An 8,372-nucleotide genomic window follows, 5' to 3' on the forward strand; every position below is an offset into this window, starting at 1 on the left:
CGAAATCATTAAATATAACAAAAATAATCGGTGATTAACAGAGATCACAGAAGTTTAACGCAAAGATGTACACAAATTTAACACAGTGCATTTCTAGCTGCTCTGCTGTGATACTGAAATGGCACTCTTTGGTCGCTTGGGTAGGACTGAAATTTAGCTATTCTGTTCACGGAAATTTTAGCAGAAATAAAATACAGAAAAGCAAAATGGCTTCTCTTTTCTCTCTTGGGAACCTCTGTACAGTAGCAAGCAAACCAAGGTGCAAAGGCACAGCCCCACTGAGATCTTGCCTGCCTGCTTTCAGTGAAGATGCTGCCTACACCTGCATCACTGTCCCTGCCCCTTTGTCACCTGCAGCAGAGGCATGGCTCTATTGGTGTCTGAGTCTGGTCATGCGGTCTGCATGTGGAAGGTTCCTCTTCCTTCTCAGGTGGGTCATTTTTGTTTGCACGCTAAGGCAGAGCTGGAGGAGGCCAAAATCCTGTTAGGACAAGCAGCTGCACAAGGGCAGCCCATGTAGCCCAAGTATCTTGCTCCAATTTAATAGGAGGGAGAGGAGGTTTTTGTTACATGTATACCCCACGTGAGAGTGGTTGAGTCAGCTCTCTTTAGAGTGGCAGCTCCTGACTCTGGGATCTCAGCAGAAACTGCTTTTGTTCCCATCTTCTGGGCCTTTCAGCAGATCAGAGGAAGCAGGGATGCCCACCTGCATCCTGTTTTTCACAGGACACGATGGTGTCATTCCCCACTTTTCCCATACCAAGCTGGAGCTATTTAGTCACAGTCCACATCTTCAGCCAGTAAACATTCCTGAGCACTCTCTTCCAGAGGCAAACAGCTCTGAAGGAAGGTACTTTCAAATGTCCACAAAAGTGATATCGGTTGTCACACAGTATAACCAATCACTTGCCTCCTCAGTATATCAGTTCGAGTCTTATCACAAGAAATACCTCAGGAAGCAAGCTCTGAGCTGGAAGACAAAGAAGGGTTCTTGCACCAAAACAGATCTGCACATGCTGTCATTCACAGATGTCTCGGGAGAAGACCTGAGATGTGAAAAACTGAGCACTGAGCAATCTAGGGCATATATTTATTGTTAAGAGATGAGTAAAAGACTTGTGACTTGTATTGATGTAAGTAGGTTGCACTACAGTGCATCTTCACTGAACTGCTTCCAACCTTTGAGCACTTGGACGTGCCAATGATTTCAGTCCTTGATGAGGCAGTTTAAAGTATCTCAGCTTCATGTTGGTTTTTGCCAGGAAAGATAAGGACACAGAAACAAAGCAAAGGATCTTATTGTTAAATACCTAGCTTTGTGGCTGGTGCTGTCACCATAACTTTGATTTTTTTGACAGCCAATTAGCCTACATGGTACCAGGTTTGAGGGCACCACATGGAGCTCATCTTTCTCAAAGGGGTAGGAGAGTCCCTGGGGAAAAGGCAGCGGGGCTCATTGGGAGGGCTGTAAGGAGGAGTGGGGGGAATAGTGAGCCTTCCCTTGGTGAGGTGTGGGATGGCATAACTATATTAGAGGAAAAGGGTGCTAGCTGGGGTCTTGAAGGACCTATTGCCTTGAGAGGTGCTGGCAGCACTGCAGCACATACAAACCTCTATGATGGTGAGGCAGTGATTGCTGGGGCAACAGGAAAAGGCAATGGGGAAAATCAAGGGAAATACCTAAAATGAGTTATGGAGTTATACTTTAAGGAAGTGAGAGGAACAGCTATTCAGCTGAAGTGCTTCTACACCTATACACGCAGCTTGGGAAACAAACAGGAAGAGATGGAAGCTGCTGTGCTCCTGTAAAACCATGATACAGCTGCTGTCACTGAAATATGGTGGGATGATTCCCATGACTAGAGTGTGCATATTGATGGCTACAAGCTGTTCAGAAGGCACAGGTGAGAAGGGAGCAGGTGTTGCTACCTACATCAGGAAAGGAATAGAATGTGAAGAGCTGGCCCTAAAGAACAGTCATATGGATGACAGCTAGAGACCAAGGCAGCAAAGGGAGTCTTGTGATCTGTGTCTACTACAGGCCACCTGATCAATCAAGCCTGTTGATTCTACCTCCAGCTACAGGAGGTGTTCCAATTGCAAGCACTCATCTTGCTGGGGGACTTCAACCACCTGGACATCTGCTACAAAAACTGCATGGCGAGTTGTAGGAAATTCAGGAGGCTCCTGAGAAGCACTCAGGATAACTTTCTGAGGCAAGTAATAACAGCCCTACCAGGGGAGATGCAATACTGGACCTGTGCCTCACCAATGTCAATGAACTGGTTGGTGACATCAGGACTGGAGGTAGCCTGGGCTGTTGTGACCATGAGTCGAGTTCACGCTGGCAAATCTTTAAGGAGGGTTTAACTCAGTGTGCAATAGCTTTCTATTCCCAAGTGTAGTAAGTTGGGAAAGGAAGGCAAGAGACTGGCATGGCTGAACTGATGCCTGCTGGTCAAACTGAAGACCAAGAAGTAAATGCATTGGCAGTAGAAACAGGGATACGTGGGAAGAGTACAAGGAAGCTGCTAGGTTGCATATGGATGGGCTCAGGAAAGCCATGGCCCAGCTTGAACTGAACTTCACAGGGGATGCCATAAAGAACAAGTAAGGCTTCTACAGGTACCTCAATCGGAAAAAGAAATTCCAGGAGGGTGTACCCCCCTAGTGAGTGACACAGGCAGGCCGCTAACAACAGACAAGGAGAAGGCTGAGGTACTCAACACTTCTACCTCGGTCTTGTCTGACAACTGCTTGCCCATAGACCTCAAACTTCTGGTTTTGTAGGAGGGGATTTTGGAAGCTACATCCCCACTGGGATGACCCTGGGTACTACTGACCTGTCAGTTTCATCTCTGTACTGGAGAAGATCAAGAAGCAATCTTCCTGGAAGCTATGCTAAGGCACATGGAAGGCAGGAAGGTGATATGGAAAAACCAACCTGACTTCACCAAGGGAAATTCTCTTGACCAATCTTAGCAGCCTTCTATAATTGTGTCACTGCATCCATGAACAAGGGAAGAGCCACTGATGTTATCTATCTTGATTTCAGTAAGGCCTCTGACACCGTATCTCACAACATCCTTCTCTCCAAATTGGCAAGATGTGGATTTCATAGGTGGACTGTTCAACGAATGAAGAATTGGCTGTAGGATTGGGTCCAGAGAATGTTGGTCAATGGCTCAATGTCTAGATGGAAACTGGAGATGAGAGGTGTTCCCAGGGGTTGTTACTGGGTCTGATAATTTTTAATATCTTCACTCATGACATTGACAGTGGGGTTGCATGCATCCTCAGCAAGCTTGTGGATGGCACTGGGCTGTGGGATGCAGCTGACACACCAGAGGAATGGGATGCCATCCCGAAGGACCTAGACAGCATTGAGCAGTGGGCCCAGGTGAACTTTATGAGGTTCAACAAATCCAAGTGCAAGATCTTGCACCTGAGCAGAGGCATCCCCAATACCACTACCAGCTGTGGGATGATGTAGTTCTATCAAGTACATTGCTTGTGTTAGATGTTATCTCGAAAGCAACATTTGGGATAAGCCAGTTGTCCAAGGGTTATTCCACCAAACATGTTGAAAATGAGTTGTCTGGTCATGCAGTTGATAAGCAGATCAACTCTTATCCCGTTGAGTTGGCCAAGGTAACCCACACATTTTGTTTTGGCTGTGCAAATACCCAAAAGGCCATCAAGGCAGTATATGCGCAAGTGAAGATGATAATTGCTGTAATTATGGTTTCACCCATTTTGCTGGCACCCATTACGGTCCAGTGCCTGTGGACATGCAAGCATAACCTCAAACCCAAGTAAACAGTGTGAAAGGACTTGTCCATTGACCTGTCATTGCATCCCATATCAATACTCTCACTTCATCCTTAACCTCTACAAGACTTCCTGTCATAGTCTGACATCCTCTACCATCGGAGGGTAGCCCTTGTTATTGAAAAGTCACGTGAAATTAAGCACATGTAATGCTTTATTCAAGCAATCATGCCAACTCACCCCCTCCCCCTTTTTCTGTTTGAGTAGCTGCTCCTTTAACACACTGTGTGCACTCTCTATTAGCACCTGACCCGTAGGTGAGTGGGGATCCCTGTTATATGAGCAACACCCCAAAGAGGCAGGAAAGTTTGTGTTGCCTTACTGACGTACCCAGGCCCATTGTAAGTCCAGGAACACCAAGGACCACAAAAGCAGATCAAGGATGACGCTGAACATCGCAGCCTGTTTTGCTGGTTTGTGCTGTAGCTCATACAGCATGCAAAAAGGTGTCAATACAAACATGTACATACATCAGCTTCTCAAACTCTGCAACGTGAGTAATATCCATTTGCCATATTTGTAAAGAGTGTAAACCCTGTGGGTTAACAGCCCCCCCATGGGCAGGTATAAGGCCATGGCAATTCGGAGAGGACTGGACAATACCTTTAGTCTCCAATAGGGGTAGGCCAAACTGTTTTGCAAAAACTTTGGGCAATTGATGAAAGAAATTGTGAGATACCCAGACCTGGATGAATTTATCTAGTAGGGATCCTGACAAAATAGGTGCAACAAACTTGTCAGCACAGTCATTGCCCTCCACCAGAATCCCTGGGAGTCCAGAATGACTATGAATATGACACATGAAATAGTCATGCGTTCTTTGTTCAAGTATAAATCACAAAGTGCGGAACAATGCATACACTTCCTTCTGTTTACAGACCTTAAGTACGTTCTGATCGCCCCTGCTACATACAGAGGATGTCACAATATTCACAGGAAAATCAGTTCATCTCTTGAAAACTGAAAGAAACACTTGTAATTCAAGGTGTTGCGCCAATCCTGTGCAGCATAACACCTGCTCCTGTCATGAACCATCGTGTTGCCGTACAAGCGCCGTCTTTTTGGCTCGACCTCCCCCATCAGTAAACACAGTCGGTCAGTTGACTGGAGTCTCAGCATTTTGCAGTTTGCTACAGTGGGGTGGTCGATAGAAATGAAAACATGAGATGAGATGGATAATGAGAGGAAGTTTCACCATGAAATTTGGGTAGTGCAAGTTGGAGGGCCATGGAGTGCCATATGCCCCACTCCAAACAGTCCTGTTGGATGGGCAACAGAAGACGAGCTAGTTTGCCTCCTATTATCTCAACTGTCTGCTCTTGACACTTACAAAAGACTTGAGCTAGCTAGGATTTCCATATGTGGCTATTGTGGTTTTGTGGTTTTTTGCTGTCAGTATTCCACACCAGAACATGGCGGCAAATGCCTTAGGATGGTGATTGCAGCAGTGGGAACAGAACAACTGGCAACAGAAAGGTAAACCTATTTGGGCTGCTGAACTGTGGAAAGACATTGCTGCCCAAACAAAAAATATGGTTATAAAGTCACGTCACATAGATACCCATGTGCCCAAGAGTAGGGCTACCAAAGAACAGCAAAATAACCATCAGGTAGACCGAGTGCCAGAATGGAGGTGGCTCAAATAGACCTGGACTGGCAGAACAAGGGAGAATTATTTCTAGCTCGGTGGGCCATGACACTCAGGTCATCAAGGAAGAGATGTGACATATCAGTGGGCTAGAAACTGAGGGGTGGACTTAACTATGGATGCTATTGTGAAAGTTATTCATGACCCTGACACATGCGCCACAATTAAACAAGCGAAGAGGATGAAATCTCTTTGGGGGGAAGTGTGATGGCAAAAGTATAAATATGGGGAGGCATGGCAGGTTGATTATATCACCTTGCCACGATCTCGCAATGGTAAGCATTATGTGCTCACCGTGGTGGAGGCAACCAGCGGGTGGCTTGAAACGTACACAGTACCCCACGCTATCGCCCGAAACACCATATTAGGCCTGCAGAGATAAATCCTGTGGCGACATGGCACCCCAGAAAGAATTGAGTCCAATAATGGGACTCATTTCAAAAATTCTCTTGTAAATACTTGGGCCAGAGAATGTGGCATAGAGTGGATTTATCGTATCCCCTATCATGCACCAGCCTCTGGTAAGAATGAACGCTACAACGGGTTGTTAAAAACCATGTTAAAAGCAATGGGTGGCAGAACATTTAAGCACTGGGAGAAGTATTTGGCAGAAGCCACCTGACTGGTCAACACCATAAGATCGGTCGGTTGAGATGGTCCTACCCAGTCCAGCTCCCTACATAGTGTAGAAGGAGGTAAGGTCTCTGTGGAACATGTAAAAAAGCACATTGAGAAAAGCAGTTTGGGTTCTTCCAGCTTCTGGGAAGGGCAGATCTCTCCGTGGAACTGTTTTTGCACAGGGACCTGGGTCCACTTGGTGGGTAATGGAGAAAAATGGGGACGTCCAGTGTGTACCACAAATGAATTTGATGCTGGGGGAGTGCACTTAGTGATTCCATGTATACATATGTATATAGATATGCCTATATGTAATGCATGTTAATTATTGTTTGTTCGTATGTAAGCATATGTTAAGCATGATGTGGTGATGTGGAATTAGGGGTGGAATGTAGTGGTTTTGTGATATTCTGCTGTCAGCATTCCACCTCAGACCACCATGTGGACCAGTGGGAGTTAACGAGTTAACGTTCTGGTTCCGTTTACTGCCTTTTATGGGCACTTTGAGTACGCGGATGGGAGGGGAGAGGCGGCATCCCCGCAGGACCTGGCGGGCAGAGGCAGGGGGGCGGAGCTCCGGACGGGGAACGGAGGGCTGCTTCTCTCCGTCCGGCCCGGCTCAGCCGTCTCAGCTCGCCGCGGAGAAAGCACGTGCTTTCCCTCGCACTGCCGTAGCTTGACTCGTCTTTTGGGTGCTCTGGTCTCTCTCGTTTTGTTTGATTTAACGAGATTTAGTAAATTACCCTTCCTCCTCAGATCCTTGCCGTTGTGTTTTCGTTGAAACTATCTGCTAGCTCTCTGCCCTTCCCCCTCTCCCGGAGCGCACGCGGCCCAGACGGCTGCTGTTTTAGGGGCTGAGCAACGCTGAGACAAGTTTGCTGGAAGGAGCTCCCAGCCCTGCTTGTACGACACATGTCACCCCTCCAGCCTCATGTCTCCCACAAGGCACGCAAGAGTGTTTACCCAAAGGCATGAGCTAGCACTCAGGAAGACTTTGGGGCTTGGAAAAACTCCAGGGTCGAGGAAGACTAAGCAGGAGGCAGCGAATGCCCCTCTGAACGACAGAGGGCACCCAGGTTCTCTGGCTCACAGCAGCCATTGTACTGAGCAGTGGCAGGACGCAGGTTGGGGTCACCTGCTCCTCCCAGTCTCCAGGTGCTCCATTTCTCACTGCTGTCCACAGCCAGGCTTTCTGTGCAAGGCTATGCCCCCACCACCTACGCTTCGTAGGAGCGATGCTCCTCCAACAGCTGGAGGGAGCAGCGGGGGCTGTGCCCCAGCCATTGGGTGGGGGTGTGCCTAGCGATGCCTGGAGGGGTGCGCGAGGACAGACGAGCTGTGGTGGTGCCAGGCTGGGAGCACCCAGAGGGGCCCTCACTGAAGGAGTCGGTGTTGCAGGTCTGTGCAGCCAGCATCCCTCCGAGTCCCTTATCCCCAGTCCTTGTTGACTCAGTGCCACCAGCCAGGACCTCAGCTGCAGAGTAACCCAGCAGCTGGATCATGCCTGGCTGGCCCAAAGAGCACGTGGCTGTGGCGTAGACACCGTGGAGGGGAAGCCAGCTCGAGCCCAGGTTGCATCAGGGCTCTTCCCACTGGTGCCTTGTCTGGGATCTGCAGCAGCAGCAGCAGCAGCAGCAGCAGCTGTGGCTTGGCACACTGCCTCTCATCTCTGCAGCCACTGAGATGTGGCTCTCAGATGAAATTCCAAAGAGTCAAGTTATATTAGGAATTAATCAAGATGATTTGCTTTTGGCGATGCACTCGGCTTCCGGGTGGACACATTCTGCACCAAAGCAGGGAATTGCCTTGGCGGGCTGAGGGTAGCCCCTGGCGGGGAGCAGCTGCCGGGAGTCACCATCCTCCGTGTGGCAGCGGAGCTCTGAGACGGCAGGGCTGAGCCAGGAGCAGAGGGGTCGTGCCCTGCACGTGCAAAGGCAGCCAACAGGGAGCACCTGGTGTGGCAGGCAGGCAGAGACAGAAGCGCAGACCGGAGGCCCACAGTCCCTCTGGCCTGATGCGTGTATCCACGTGCAACTCCCGAGGAGTGAGAAGGCTGCCCAGACCCTTGGCTCCGGGGACCTCCGGAACCAAGGAGTCACCCATAGGACCAAGGTAGGTGGGGGGTGTCATGGCCACAGATGTGCCCAACTGCTTGAGCAGCTGCCCAGGCTGAGAGAGGAGGTTGCCAGTCTGAGACGCGTTCAGGCGTCTGAGAGGGAAATCGATGCCTCGTATCACAGGGTGGAGCGGACAGACACACAGCCCTGTCTTGGGT

Source organism: Centrocercus urophasianus, unplaced genomic scaffold (assembly GCF_019232065.1).
Source record: "Centrocercus urophasianus isolate 14NV4802_14NV808 unplaced genomic scaffold, USGS_Curo_1.0 seq_25, whole genome shotgun sequence".
Taxonomy (NCBI): Eukaryota; Metazoa; Chordata; class Aves; order Galliformes; family Phasianidae; genus Centrocercus; species Centrocercus urophasianus.